Source organism: Tinamus guttatus, unplaced genomic scaffold (genome assembly GCF_059628265.1).
Source record: "Tinamus guttatus ecotype Peru unplaced genomic scaffold, ASM5962826v1 Tinamus_guttatus_pri_ptg000480l, whole genome shotgun sequence".
Classification (NCBI taxonomy): Eukaryota; Metazoa; Chordata; class Aves; order Tinamiformes; family Tinamidae; genus Tinamus; species Tinamus guttatus.
The window spans coordinates 1,156,848-1,171,868 of record NW_028289014.1 but is presented as its reverse complement, the minus strand read 5'-3'; the positions used below and the strand labels follow the sequence as shown (position 1 = coordinate 1,171,868).

The 15,021-nt window shown below is 44.2% G+C and overlaps 1 protein-coding gene across 1 annotated transcript in view; it reads left to right on the top strand.

The window, feature by feature from the left end:
* TAOK1 (TAO kinase 1) overlaps positions 1 to 15,021 on the top strand; it is a 59,641-nt gene that overhangs the window by 10,802 nt on the left and 33,818 nt on the right. The gene's annotated exons all lie outside the window — the stretch shown is intronic.

The following is a 15,021-nucleotide window of genomic DNA, read 5'->3' as shown; positions in this document are numbered from 1 at the left end:
CCTGGAGATTGTGGAGATTGGAATTTTATTTATCCCTGGGTACAGTGCAGACTGCAATAGTGCAAAAAAATTCTTATTTTATTCTGCTGTTATACCTTAATAGTGCCCTTCACAGACAGCCTCTAGGGGCAAGGAGCTCATTCTTTTTCTGTGCCTGTTTAAGTAGTTGGCCACTTTGATGAAACTGCCAAAAGGATGTGAGGCTGGGCTGCTTTTTGTGATGTGGGTGCTTGTCTCCTGAAATCTAAGTAGATGTGAAAGGAATCTGATAACATCTACCTCTAAACAGCTACAGTAGCAGAGGCACCTGCCAGCCACCATGTTCTTGCCTTGAATTCTGTCGTGTCTCCAGTGCAAAGATTCTAGATACGATTTTGATTGACTTAGTTATCCATCCTCCCACAGAGGTTTAACACTGCCTTGTGATACATGTAAATCATGTTGAGATACAAGATTACAAATCCAGGTAAATAATGCTGTTCTTAATTTTAATAAGCTGTGTGCTGGGTGAAGCTTGAAAAATATCAGGCACTATTAATTTCGTGGCTGGCATTAGGAACAGGATGTTGGACCTTTCTGTTCTTGCTGTGAACTTGCGTGATCTGTGATGGGTCACCTCTTATTTCTATAGTTTACGTGTTTGTAAGGTAAGAATATTTACTGCAGCTCTCCTAAGCACTCTGCAAAAGCAAGATGCTTTTCAAGTGTCTGTAATGAAAGTCTAGGTCAGATGTGCAGCTACCCATTTTAACAATTGAATAGTCTCCTCTTGGGAGAAGGCAGTGAAAATGGAGAAATAGAAGAGGGAGAAGTCATTTGTCACCAGAGCTCTGGTCTTTTTCTGCTTTTCCAGACTCAGCACAAGACCTGAGAAATACCAAGGAATCTGTGAATGGAAACGTTGCAGGTGCAGTCTCTTCCATCACGTTGTGTTGATACCCTTGGTTCAGGTTAGTCGTGCAGAGCTGTCTTCCTCCCTCTGCAGAATGAGGAGCGATAGACGTGGAGTTGTTCTTCATTCTCTGTTGACAGTATGTGTGAGTACCAGAGATGGATATCCTTCAGCTTCGCAATGAATGATCTTTATTTCAGTGCTATTATTTTATTTCCACCAACAAATGAGGACCGCCAAGCCCAGTGCAAACCACAGCCTCTGTCTGAAGAGAAAGAGGTCTTCATAAAAGCCTTTGCTGTCCCCCATAATGAACTTTCCAATTTAGCTACTCAGATTTATTATGAAATAGTGGTGGTGTGATAAAATCTGAACATATTGATAGCTAGCATTGAACCAGTTGGATTTTAGATGAGGGATGTTGTTATATACTCTTCTGCTTTTAAAATTCCATTAATTTTCTTAAAATGTAATTTTAAAATGATGTAGATCTTGCACCACAGATTTAGGACTGATTTATGGCAACCATAGCTTTGTATAAAAAAATGTGAGAAAGAGGACCATGTTAAAGTACGAGAGAAATGAGGTATCAGTATTGAACTCTAACGCAGCCGCCCTCTCCTGTATCGCTCGGCTCTATTTGTTCTGCCCCTGGGAAGCAGGAAGGTTTCTGGGAGGTGTCGCGTGGGAGAGCGGGGTGTTTTGTGTGTGTTGTCCGTTTGCTGGAGCAAAAGAGAAGACAAAGACCTGCTTTGAGGGGGGAATGGAAGCAGCAGGTTATTCTCGTTGAAAATTTCCAGCCTTTTTCCCTAGCAAGGCCTGTCCCACTGTCCTCTTGGGGCTGCTCTCATGGCTGGCCCTGTGGCCTCTTGCTTTACTTCTGCATTTTAATAGAGCTGGACCCCATGCTGCATATTTGCAGACAATCTCATGGAGGCCCCTTACACCTCACAGCTTAATCCTGCTCAAGCTGTGTGATGTGGCCACAGCCCTGCATAGTGGCTTTTATCTTCAGCTACCATATTTCCTTAGATGTCACGGTTCAGCTTTGACCAAATCGGTGGTGGCCTCCAGATAAAAACTCCTCCCAACCAGCGCCACCACCCAACTCAGCACGAGCCCAGACAGGGACCTTCTAGCTCGGTCCCTGCCTGAGCGGTAACCAGTGGATGCTTAAGGAGGGGTTTAAGATTATATTAATTGGCTTTTCTTTACCTTGCTATTCATTTACAGCATCTCTCAAAGATCAGGGTAGTGTTAGAAAAGTGACCTGCTCTCGGCACTTTCAGGCCGGTTTCCTGACTCACCTCCTGTGAACGCTGAGGCCAGAGCGCTGCGACAGGCAGGACAACGTTTCCAGGAAGCCTGGGTTACAGCAGGTTGTACTATATCTCAGTTAACCTCTTCAAAAGGCACAGAAAATAGGTCTGTCCATGAAATGAAGCAGTCAGATTATTATTCACTTCAGTTAAAGGATAGGAGTGGAAATAGTTGCTGGTTTTACTTATTTATTCATTCAGTTCTTTTTGCAAATGCATCTTGAGAACAGCTGGATTGAGAAGCTTTGTGTGTGAGCACGCAAAGAACATGTGAAAGGTAAAATTGTTGGATCTTTGCTATTGGAAGTGACCCATTTCTGAATCTGACCGATTTTCCTGTCAGATTTAGGATGGATGTGTTCCTACTTTAGCTGAAATTGGCTTTTCGGCCTTAGAATATTTCAGAGTTTACAGGTACATTGAAGCAACTTAAGTGCTTTTCTCCTCTGCTCAGTCCCACAAGGTCTTGTTAGGGGGATGAGGAATCAGAGTATAAGAGAGAGAATTTTTTGAAAAGCTATGATTCTATGAAAATACTTTCAATATGAGGCAACCTGCATAGAATGGACCTTGGGCATTACCTGCTTTGAGCGCCTTGGTTTGAACTGTATTTCTGAGAATTGCAGCTGCAGATGTTGACCTACCTCTTTCTTTCCTTATTTTAGGATACTTAGTAACACTGGTAAAACAAGTAAAGAGCCAGCTATTTTTAAGCAGGTTTTAAGAGGAAAAATCTGTGCATTTTCCTTTGGTGTGTGTGCAGTGATGCATTGACTTAACCTGTCCCTCTCAGAGAGGCAGGTGAGCAACAGGATGCAGAAGTCCCTGATTTGATTAGGATTTGAGTGAAATTTCTTCAAGGAGAGAACTGCTGTCTTTGTTGGGTATGTTCCCTGGAAAGTCGTTCTCCTCTTCAGTTTTATAGAGCTTGTGGGTGTTGGTATGGAGACCTGGAGAACTTGAGCACTCCATGGATGTGTCTTAGACCATCTTTTTTTTTTTTTTTTCTTTCTTTTTCCAAAGCATCTCCCAGAATAGGTGCTTATTCCATAGGATGTTCTCCTGGCACAGTATTTGCAGGTAGTAATGGTGTAAACCACCACCTTGCATTGCCTGGGCATTTTGCAGCTCCTGGGGCTGAGCAGGCACTAAACCTCACAGAGCTGCAGGAGTCGGGAAGGACTTTCCCTGCAGCAGCAGCTTCTTTTCTTTCCAGTTCCTGGACTCCAGGGAATCACCGTCCTGTTGAGGGAATGGTTCCTGGAGAGCACCCAGGCAGTGTGGAGGAGGAAGGTGCCTGGTGCAAACACAGAAAGTTTACAAGGCAGATGGGGTAGGAGCGATAAGAACAGGTCAGGACAGAAGTGTGGTGACATTGGGACAGTGGAGGGGTTGGAAAGCAGCTGTGACAGGCTGAGAGATGGAGATTTGCGGAAGAGATGACTTGGGAGCCCTGGAGATGGGGAGGAAGGCAAAAGCTAAGATGGGTTGGCAAGGGAGCTGGTAGACTTAATTCTGACACTTCCTAATTTTGGAGTACTTGACTTTGTAACCTTAATTTTGTTTTAATATACTTGGTTCAAAAATTGCATTGTACATTCTGAGGAATTTGGTTACTATGGCAATGGGTGTATAAGTACATGGGAGATAAGATTTCAGCGAACGGACCAGCTGTAATTTAGCACACAAACCTATGATTGCCCTGAATTTGGGGAAGCGGCTCCTTCCAAACTTCTCCTTCCATCTCCTCTCCTTCTGCCAGGACATCCGTCCCCACGCGAAAGCGACGTCAGAACCGCTACCAAAGGCTCTGCATTTACGGGATTTTAGCAGACGTGCCCCGAATGTCTGGGGACGCAGCCCGCAGGCCTCCCCGCCGGGCCAGAGAGGAGGTCCCTGCGGTCCCAGCCCGGCCTCGGGCAGCACCAGGGACGTTGCACTTGGCCGGGCCGTGCGGCTGGGACGGGCCTGCCCCGGGCATCGTCTCTCTCTGCTTCTCTGCTCTTGGTGCCCGGTCTGGACCCGTGCGGGGAAGCACAGCGAACATCTAGTTTTTAAAGGTCTTTCTTTGGTGTGGCTGGGGGTGAGGGTGCTGGTGCTGGTGCTCAGCGTGGCGTTTCGGGAAGGCCATGGGGAGTACGAGCACCTGGTGGAGCGTCGGGTGGAAATGTAGGACAACCATCAGCAGGGGCATGGAAAGGATGGTTCTTGTGCGCTTCCCCTTCTGCCAGTAGGCAAAATGTAGAGGGGAAAAAAGAAAGTTCTCTTAAATTATTTTTGACTCATTCTCTTGCCATGTGCTATTTAAAAAGTTGTTTTGTTCAGTCATGTGAGGACAGGAGGGATAAACACTCAACTTCAGCGGGAGTAAAGCTGAACTAAGTGCCTTTACTTCGGGGAATTCCAACAGGAAATGAGGTGTTCATAGGCCTTAGAAATGCCTGCAACAGCTGCTTGGTAAAGGCCTTGGGTTTATGGCTACAGATAATCCGATAGATTAAAATCTTCTATAACTGCCTAAACTCCTTACTTGCAATGTTGAAATATAGTCTACCTTTTTTGATTCTACCTTAAATTACAAGTGTAGGTAAGCAGCTGTGCACACTTGCAGGATTCCTCCTAATGCCCTGTTTCAGGACTGTCCTTTAGCTTGGTCACTCCTCAAAGAACAGAGTAGCCTTTCACTGTAATCTGAATTTAAGCAGTTTATCAGCTTTTTCCCCAATAATGACAGTATATCACACAGGTGCGCATAACTAGAGCATAGCAACTTTCTTGTTATTTCTGTGCAACTACCTGTCAATAAATTGTTTGCTGTGTCTGACAGTATATTTTATAAACTCCTGTGTGAACCAAAATTTACTTTTTTATCATATTTTTTAAAGATGAAATGATATTTGCTTCATCCTAAGGAAAAGAGCAGTGCAGAAATTGCGATCCTGAATCCAGTGCGTTGTCTAATTCTCTCTCGTGATTCTGATGAGGGTAACAACTACGTGCTTCAGAAGAGCTACCGAGAGCATCAGCAGCTACCTGACCTGTCTGTGGATGTTCTTGTTCATGTTAATGCCTGGTTTATAAAAGCAATGTTTGTATCCCTTGGCCCCAGGACCTTGCAGTAATACCTGTAGGTTAATTTTGCTCTTTGTAGCTGGGTTGGTTGAATTTCTTCACCATACTAAAATAGCTGCTCCTGCATTTTGTAGCATGTCCCCTTGTTTTTGAAATCTGAGCAAATTACATGGCATTCTTAGGACCTTTCCCTTCTGTACCTTTTCTCTTCAGTGTCTTCACAGACATTTGACTTCTATTTTTGGAACCTTTTTGTGCTGTACTTTTGTTTTGCTGCTGGTAGATGCAAGTGGAGACCAATATTCAGAAGTAGACATGCCAGCGACGTCCTTAACATTTTGCCAGAAATTCTGTATTTTCCTTATTAATTCTTCTTGTTACTTTAGAATCATAGAATACTTAAGGTTGATTAAAAAAACAAAGGCTGATAACAGTTGTACAATGATGTGAGGACAATTTTCATTGAGCAGTCTGCAAAAGACCTGTCCTGAGTTAGCTTCAACTTAAGATCAGATCTGCACTTGTTTATCCTTTACTCTTTAAACTTTCATCTCCAATTTTGTTCCCTGTCCACGTTGTTTTTAAAGGTTATTGTGCATTTTGGGTACTATTCCCTGCCCTAAATGAGGTTTGTCTTTTTTTCCTCATTTTGTATCTTACAGGGAAACATTCTGCATGTACAAGGTCTGTACAGCATCTATGGTCACCCTGTGCTTGCAAGGGCACATGCTTGAAATGTCTAATTATATATTTGACCTCTTTTTTTTTAATTTGTGTCACCATTTCAGTTCTCAGTTCAGAGGTAATATTTTTTGTTCTCTGTCCATAACTAATTAATACTCATAATAATTTTGTATGCCCAGTACTTTTGGAAAATCCTCTTCAGTTTTTCAGTTATTTTAATGGCGTATATTTTAGCGTGCAGGTGTTTGGTTTGTTAGCTTTTAATGCTGCATACTACTGAGTGAATGTATTTCTCTTAATTATGAGTTCAATTAATGCTTCTGTTTAGCTGTGTTCGTAGTCGTACAGTCCTCTGGAGCGGTAGCTGTTGAAGAGAGAGTGGTTCAGTGATAAAAACAAGCTTCATTTTTGAGTTCCTTTAAACTTTTAGGGTAGCTATTACTCACCTTGATGGCACCATAATGTTTAATTTACAAATTTATTGAAGGACCAGCTTTCTTGATATATGGTCTGTGACAATAACTTGCACCTAGTCTTTTCACAGAGTAAAGGTACCTTCTTTGTGCAATACTTGAGCTCCTTCCCTACACCCTTGCTCTCCTCTAACTTGCTTTTCCTCGTGCTGGTAGCTGAGCAGGCTGGGTGACTGCCTGGGGCTCCCTGCTTAGGCAGTTTGTTTTAAGACCATGGCCGTACAGTCTTCCAATTTTCTCTTGGCTTTTTCAATTTGTGTTTTTATCTTTTTGCTACCTCAGATCCTTCCTGCAGGCGTCAATTTTGCCAGGTTTGCTCTTTCAGAAAAAGACCCTTCTTTAGAAAAATGAGATCCTGAGCTGCGAGTGCTCCGTGTTCCTGGGAAGCAGACCTTGGAGCTCACGCTTCCTAGCATCCTTGTGCACTGCAGGGAATTAGCTTGCATGCACATCTGCAATATTTTCATTTTCTTACTGGTCAGAAAGACTTCCTGCTGGTCCTCTCTAAAAGCAAGCTTGGCACTGTTATTTTGTTTAATTACTGCTTTTTTCCAGGACGACGTGGGTTTTCCAAGCTTGCTTCTGAACTGTGCATTCCTTATGCTGCCTCAAAAATAGTGAACTTGAATTTCAGCATATTTGGTGTTCCGGGGCAAAATGGCCTGCGGAGTATCTCTGAACTCCTGTCCCTTCCTGACATCACCTGGTTTAATGGGAGCAGCCGGATTTGCCCATTATTTTTGCCTCTGGCCTGCTCTCCTCGGCGGGTTCCTCGCTAACCTTTTCCCAAGCAGCGCAATTTTTATAACTTAATGCTCAAAACTCCTTCAGTCATTAAAGTTTAAGACAAGAGATGTGGCCGCGGAGGGTCGTCTGTAGATGATTCAGCCATGCAATGTGTATTAATGTGATGCTTTTATGTAGTGGAGGAAAATAGTTGGCAACTACTGTGAATCTAATGAATTGCAAAAGAAGAGGGGCAGAAGATTTAATTTTTTTCCGGTTGCCTTCCTCAAAGCTTTGCTAGCCTAAGGAATTACTAAATTTAGAGCTGACCTTCATAATAAATATACCAGAGCTATTGCAAGCAAAGGGATTCAGGAGCTGTTAGTGTTAGATGTGTCAGAGCATGGTTAGCGCTTCTCGAACCTCCCTGACGTTGCCCTGTGAACACTGGCTGCTCTTCAGCTACTCCGTAGCTCTGTGTCTGACTCAGGATCATACAGGAGAAAACGGGAGAAATTTCATAAAATCCTGGGTGCATCTTGGCCTTAGTGTTTCTTTCTTCAATTGCATCTGCAATCTGTCTTTTCTGTGTTAGTTAAGTGGTAGCATCAGTGGTGTTTCTCAGGTGAGTGCGGATGCAAAGAAATTGCCAGTTAACTGTAGTATTTTCAAGAGTACTACTAGAGTTAGATGTATTTTTGTTTGTTTATAACTGGCATATGTAAATGTTGTGCAAATCAATTTTGTTGTGTTTAGAATATCTCTTGAATGCAGCAGTAGGCTTGGTTAGTTAGAGCTGTCTTTTATGCTAGTTAAAAGAAAATGAAAATATTGTAGAAATAATCAGAAATACAGAAAATGGGATGGAAAGTACAGGAAAACCATTGCTTGTTCTGTTGGATTTGCAGGTGCGGCTCATCCTAGGGAACAGTTAGGCCCAACCTAGAAGCACCAATCCTGGACTTGCCAACTGAGCTCTAAGGAGACCTCCCTGGCCCTTGTGCTGTGGACATTCCTGGAAAGTGAACAGCCCTGTGGGGTCGGAAGGGAGGCTGGAGCAAGTAAATCAGGGTGCTGGTGATGGACATTTTAGTGGCAGGATTTTGAAGGGAAATCCAAGTAAGCCACGCAATCCCCATTGCATGTGTAAGGGAAGAGATGAGCAGTGCTAAAAGATAAAAGTGTCTTCCTGAGGCTATTTTGTGAAGAAGTATAATACAAGAACAAAATATAGGTGCTGAAGCAGAGGAAGAAAAATATCTCCAAAGAGCTTTTTCCAGGAGGAAAACATTCCTCAGCATTCCTCCACCACCCAAAAAGAGGAAGAAAGAAATAATTGGAGAGGAACTTCGCAGGAATGGGAGGCTGGCTCTTTGTCTGAGGAAGGCAAATTTACTGTGTTGTGGAGGAAAAGCCTGTTTGAACATAGAAGCTCACGCATATGAAAAACTACTAGAATTCCGCACACATCCCTGCAACCTGCTCCTCCAAACACAGAGATGAGAGAATGGGAAAGGTATAAAGGGCTCCAGTACAGCTGCAGACACCTCACCTGCTTCAGCTTTGGCAGCGGGAGCGATTCCTGACTCGGAGCCAGGGCCGGCTCTCCATTCTCCGTGTCCTCCAGGAGGCTGGGAGGAAACAGAGGAGCATTTAGTGCATATAGGCTTGAGGCTGAAAAGCAGAACTTAGAGCACACTGTTCGGGGGGCTTTCCCTGGTCTGCAGCTCCCTTCTATAGTCCAGTTTTCTTAACTCCTTCCAAGTGTCTTTGTTTTGCTGCTTCTTGGCAGTATTTCAGTATGGTTCTTTTTTTTTTAATTCAGTTTTGTGACAGAACTTTGGATTTTTTTCTGAATATTAAATGTTTTCCTAACAGTCCCTGGTAGCATGCCATTCATTTGCATCTCTGTCGTCTCTAGTGACAGATAGCCCTAGTGGATCCAGCGTAGAGAACAAGTGAACCAAAAAAGAATGGAGAGAAGGGCAAATTCGTGACTTTGCCAACAGTTTGTTCATCTCAGCTGCTGCTCACTACTGAGTGGTAAAAGTAAGTTAGTAAAAGTAAGCTACAAGGGAGATGTTCCTGCATCCCTCCTGCCCCTTCTGCAGGGCCCAGGAAGAGCTGAATGCCCTTTGCTGCACCTCCAGGTTTTTCCTGTCTCGTTTCCTGTTTTATTTTCTTAATTGTTGCTCTAGTAGGACTTTCACCTTGCAGTGTCGTTAGTTTGGTGGGAGAGACTTACCCGGGTAGGCTGTGGTACGTGGTTTCACATGAATCAAGGGACTAAAATTGCCGTCCCTTTTGAGAGGCCTGAAGATGCCAATAGACTTTCCGTTGTGATAGTCACCTACAATACGAGTGTTCTGGTACCATCTGCCACGGTGTCATTGAGCCTGGACGGGAAGCTGCGTTTTAGCTGTTTGAGGAAACAGCCTGTTTGTGCTGTGAGCAGCGGAACTTGTTTTCCACGTGCGCAGAGAGCATGTTAAGCCACTTGCAGGGTGCTCTGCTTTCCTCAGGAGAGGGAAGAGACTGGGTGCACAGGGATAAGCGGGAGAAGGCAGGAGAATCCCGCAACGTTGCCCTGGCTGCAGATCCCTGGACCAGCCACCAGGTCTCTTGGTGTCAGAGCCTCATGGAAAGACCCACGGACACCAGTCCTGCCTAGTGCCCACCTTCAGCTACGCAGCACATAGAGTAGTGCCAGGTACAGCAGGTGATCTCTGCCTGCCCTTTCCATTTCCATTTCCAGGTAAGATTACTCCTACTATTCATCTGGCTACAGTTTTAAAATCTGATATACAGGGAGGGATTTATATAAGTGTTGCAGAATAAGTCACATATAGTAGCATCATTCCTAAAATCCCATGCATCACCTCTTCCTGGTGTCATGAGGACACAATATGTCCCTTTCCTCTGATTCTGGAACTTAGCATCTTTTCTGAAGATCCACACGAATTGAAGGGGTGGCTATTGCAACATCTCGTTTCTGCTGGAAGAGGATATATCTCCGAGGAAAATCAGGATTTTTTTCTCTCAGCTGCCGCATACTTTATTCATTGCACTGTCTTCTCTTTCCCTACTTCATGACCTTGTTTTGCAGGATTGTAGATAGGGTGTTTTACTACCAGTCGTATAACAGCTAGTACTTATGATGGTATAGCCTTGATAAAATGATGATGTGCCAGGGCTACGCAGTTACATGTGGTGCTGGGAGAACCTCCTTGGCAGCTTAAATGTATGTCAAAGATGACATTTTCTCTATGCAATAGGCAACTTTTATTTTAAGTCCAGCTGAGGGTTTATCTACATGGTGTTTACTGCATAGCTCACAGGCATGCTGGTGTATCTGGTCTGTATTAGTCAAGATCTATATCTCTTAGTTAAGAATATTTTTGTGAAATTACCTGAAAATACTGACCTCTTCACATTTGTGTACAAACAACAATGTGTACGCTGTAATTTAGCTGTTTTTCTTTTCTTGCTTTATGTGCTTTTATTCAGAATCTATCAAAAAAAAATGAAATGATCTGTCAGCTGCTTCAGAAATTTATGCTTGCAGGTCGAGTCTTCAATTCCATACCAAAAATGAACAGAAATTTTAGCAAGTTAGTTTGTATTTTAAGCATCCTTTCCATCTAACTAGCTTTATGACTATTTGTAAGTAAAAGAAAAGAGATTTTAAAGGCACTAATTCCACTAGTTCAAATTTACTGTGTCTGTGGTAGTGGTAGAAATTTTCAGTGTCAACTGGAAGCCATTCAGGAAAATTGTAATGATGTGTGAGAGGATAATTTAATCTGTGCTTCATACACTCCCCAGAACTGACCCATATGCAACTAAGAGAAAATCCCTTTTCCCCTCTTTTGATGGCTGCATGATGATACTCATTCCCCATCTTTTGATGCCCTTGCATTATATCCTGCCAGAGGAAATGAAGATTTAGCAACTGCTTGTGCTATGTGCAGTGTGGATGCTTTACGAAAAAGAAAAAAATCCTAAATGCCAATTTCCAATTATAGTTAGGCTTTGGTGGGAGTTGAGGGTGTCCTTGGGCTTTGGCTAAGTGATGTGAAGGAGTGGTGGTTTTCTGTGTTGGACATTCACATTATAGTCTTTACTGTTAGCAAATAAAACTCTAAAGATCCTGGGTACTGTAGCTGGATACCTGAATATATTTTTAAATGCGGTATATATTTTTACTGGGAAGAAATGTATAATGTTTCTACATTTAGTAGTAAAGTTTTTAGAGGTTTTTCTGTACTTAAAGTATCATATAAGAGAAGACTATAATACAATGCAACATTTACACTTCAAATTGCAAATTAATTTTGTTCTTAATTCAGTAGTGGAGAACAGCATTCCTGTGGTTCTCATTACCAGCATAGGACTCCAGCTTTGAGGAGTCCCTTATCACACTGTTTGATACCCTGTGAGATGGAGAGTGACATGGGATGATGGATTGTGCATAAATCCACTTCCATTTTGTGCTTGTGCGGTATTTGTTTAACTTTGTTTATAATATTCCTATTTGTAGAAGCTGAAGGACATTGAATATGTTGATTCCTTGAAACTTTATTTGTATGGAGAAGGCGTGCTGTTTTTAATGGTAATAATGTACAAAGAAGTTTCTATGCTAATTGTCACCTCTTGGTTTCTACAGCCTTGTGAACAACGTCCTTTGATTCACTGCTGTTTAGCACAGTCCGATACATTCTGGTTGTTGCTCTTCTCTCAGGTCTATGTCCGGGTATGGATCCGAGAAATAATACTATGGATAGGTGCAAGTCTTAATGCATAGTTTGACTTTTCTTTTGCAGAAAGCACATGCACTTCCTTGTATAGCTGCTTATTACATGTAAGCAGTTACATAAGGCAGTCCCAGCGCATTGCAAACGGCTACCTGTGACACTAGCAACAGTCAGGTGCTTTATTGTAGCATGAACAGCAGTCGACTAACAGATTTTATTGTTTTCAACAGCCTTGCTAAACATATGCTCACTTTTGATCACATTTTTTCCTAAGGTCTGCGTAGCATACAGTTTAAATCTCTAATTTAAGAAAATGGCACTGGTTTTGTGTGACCCTGCAAGGTCCTGGGGATCTTGGTCACAAGAGACAACGTGATGGGCCGGGGTGTGGAAAGCCCAGAAGACCCCCATCCTCTTCCTCCTGTGGCTCCACAGTGTCACTTGTTCAAGGGCTGGGTATATGCGGGCTTACGGGTATACCTGTAATTGTAGGGAGTGTGAAGTGCTTATTTTGATTTGATTTAGCAGCCCGCGAGGTGGGTTTCTCACTTGGCTGATGCGTAGGCTGCTCTTCAGCCAGCAGAGACGGTCAGAGGATGCCGCATCCCGTGTGCAGGGCCTGACTCTTCCCTGGCCACGGGGAGCGTCTGGCCGCCCGCTCCAAGGCCTCCAAATGAGGGGATCCATCCCAGCCACTGGAAGCAATTACACTGAGCAGCATAGCTGCCCTCATGTAAAAAACTTCAGGAAAGGGGCTGCGCTGGTGAAGGGATGTGAAATGCCAGAGTCCAGGTTGGCCTTGATTTAGAAAACCAGCTGCCTGCTGGCATATTACTTAAGCTTAAGTCATGCACTGAAACTTAGGTACAGCTCTCTTAAGTCTTAAGTGCAATCTGTATTATTAATACACTTAAAATAATGCAGAGACGGCTTTGTGTGCCGCTTCTCCCAGCTTCGCTTCCAGAGTGCTCCGGTGTCGGAGCCCCTCGGCCGTGGGAGCTGCGGCAGTTGGGCCATGTGTCTGGCTTAGAAAGAAGATGGAGGAATCGAATAGTGTAGCATCCTTAAAAAAAAAAAAAATGGGGGGAGTGTTTTATTAAGTACGACTGTATAAAGCTTCCCTATGGCTGGAATTTACATTAATGCAGTTCATTGTTCCCTGCAAGCAGATGGGGCGATAAGCACAGAGTCACGTGCGCGTTTGTAACTATTCCTTTAACCAGCGTTTTTAATATGGAATGCTTTTCCTTTGATACATTTGAAAGTAAAAGTTAGTTCCCAGAGTGAAGATAATCAAATTTCCCTAGAAATTCCCTAGAAAACCCAATTTCTCGGGATTGGAGTGGAAAGCGCGTGTTTCGGGGCGCGTGGCGCGGCGCCCGGGGCCGGCTCCAGCGCCGCGGCGCTCCGGAGCGCGGAGCCAAGCGCCGGGCCGGAGCGGGGGGAGCCGCGGCCGCCGCGGGGGCTCTGCGGGCCGCGCGGCTCCGGGCCACGTGTGACTCTCGGCCACGCGAGCGGCGTCGCCCAGGCCGAGCCCCTCTGCCTAACAGATGTGGGGAGGAGGGCACCGCGGGCCCGCAGCAGTTGCTTCTCCGCAACAATGTCCTTTTTGTGGGAATCCGATGCTTCTTAAAAGATGGAACATGACATCACCACGGCCGCTCCAAGAAGCATTCCTCAATAATACCGAGTGTGCTCTGGTTATCAGCTCCCTTCCCCCCGCGCCTCGCGCCCGCCGCTCTGACTGATGCTTTTTGTCTATTGTTTAGGCCGGGGCTGTAAATGCGAAACAGTTGTCCCTCAGTGCTGCGCGCTTGTTAGCGCGGCGATCAAGTGGAATGGTGTTGGCTTTTCCTAAAAATTGATTTTTATTTTTTGAAAACCTGACAGAAATGACAACAAAAACTGTTCTCCCCGACTTCGTCCGTGTAGCTACAGGTACGGCCTGCACTGGGCTAGCGGTTCTCCTGCCTGCGCCGTGTGTTCTGTGGGAGAAGGTGGGAATCCCGCAGGCCTCTCCATGCCGCCTGGGCCCACCGGTTGCTCCAAGGTTCCTCCGAGGCAGCCATAGGGATGGGAAAACCGTGCAGTGATTTTGTATACAGATCTTTTTTGTGCTTGGTCCATCTTTTCCTGGTTCCCTGAGAAGGGGCTAACATGCAAACGTGCTTTGGGTTGCCTTATGAATCTTTGTAAAACCTGCCCGCGTGGAGGAAAGCAATGGGAAATGCTGGATTCCACTTCCCTTCTCTGCCTGCTCTCTCCTACACGTGTCTTCAGCGGAACACATGGAGAATCTTACAGGCTTTGCAGCTAGGTGTGCAGTGGCTATCGCTAGTACAACCATGTTTTGTGCTGGCAGGTATTGGAACTAACGAGGATTGAGCAAGTCTTCAGCACTTTGACGTGCTGCAGCTGGTTGAAGAAGATACCACAAAGCATAAACAGGCCAGGAGTCTGGTGTTTTCCAGCCTTGTAGGAATTACTCCACGGGGAAGAGGAAACAAGTGATTCATTGATGATCTAGAGACTCGGAGAAAGGTGGAGTTTACATCCAGAAAAGGAGGGAAAATGGACAGGGATAGGGCTTTCTGGTATATCTGTTAAACTTCGATTAAATATCCTTTTTTTCCCCAGCTGTGAAGTTGTAAAGCTATTTCTTTTTAAAGAACAGATTTAAGATATAAAATACAAATTATAAAAGTGCTTTCCTTAGCCAGACAGAAGGATTTTGTAAAAGAAGTGAGCTTTGTGATTAGCTGTTTGCCGGGGGTGCAGAACTGTGTGTGTTGGTGACAATTTATGGAGAACGGAGAGGAAACCCCGCTTGGCAAGGCCCCTTCCTTTAAGAGGAAAAGAATGTGTTTTTCACTCGTGCTGCTTGTTTTGCTTCACCTGTTGTAAAGAGCAATAAGAGTATGCTGTAAAAGTTGTGCTAAAATCTTATTGTATAAGTGGATCGATTCCAGGACGCACGTGTTGAATAAAGGAAAGCCAAAGCACAGTGTAAACAGAAAATTTCATACTTTCCTAATGGCATCTGAAGCTGCGAGTTCCTCTGAAGAAACTGCTTGCCAGTGGTAGACTATTATAGGGGTTGT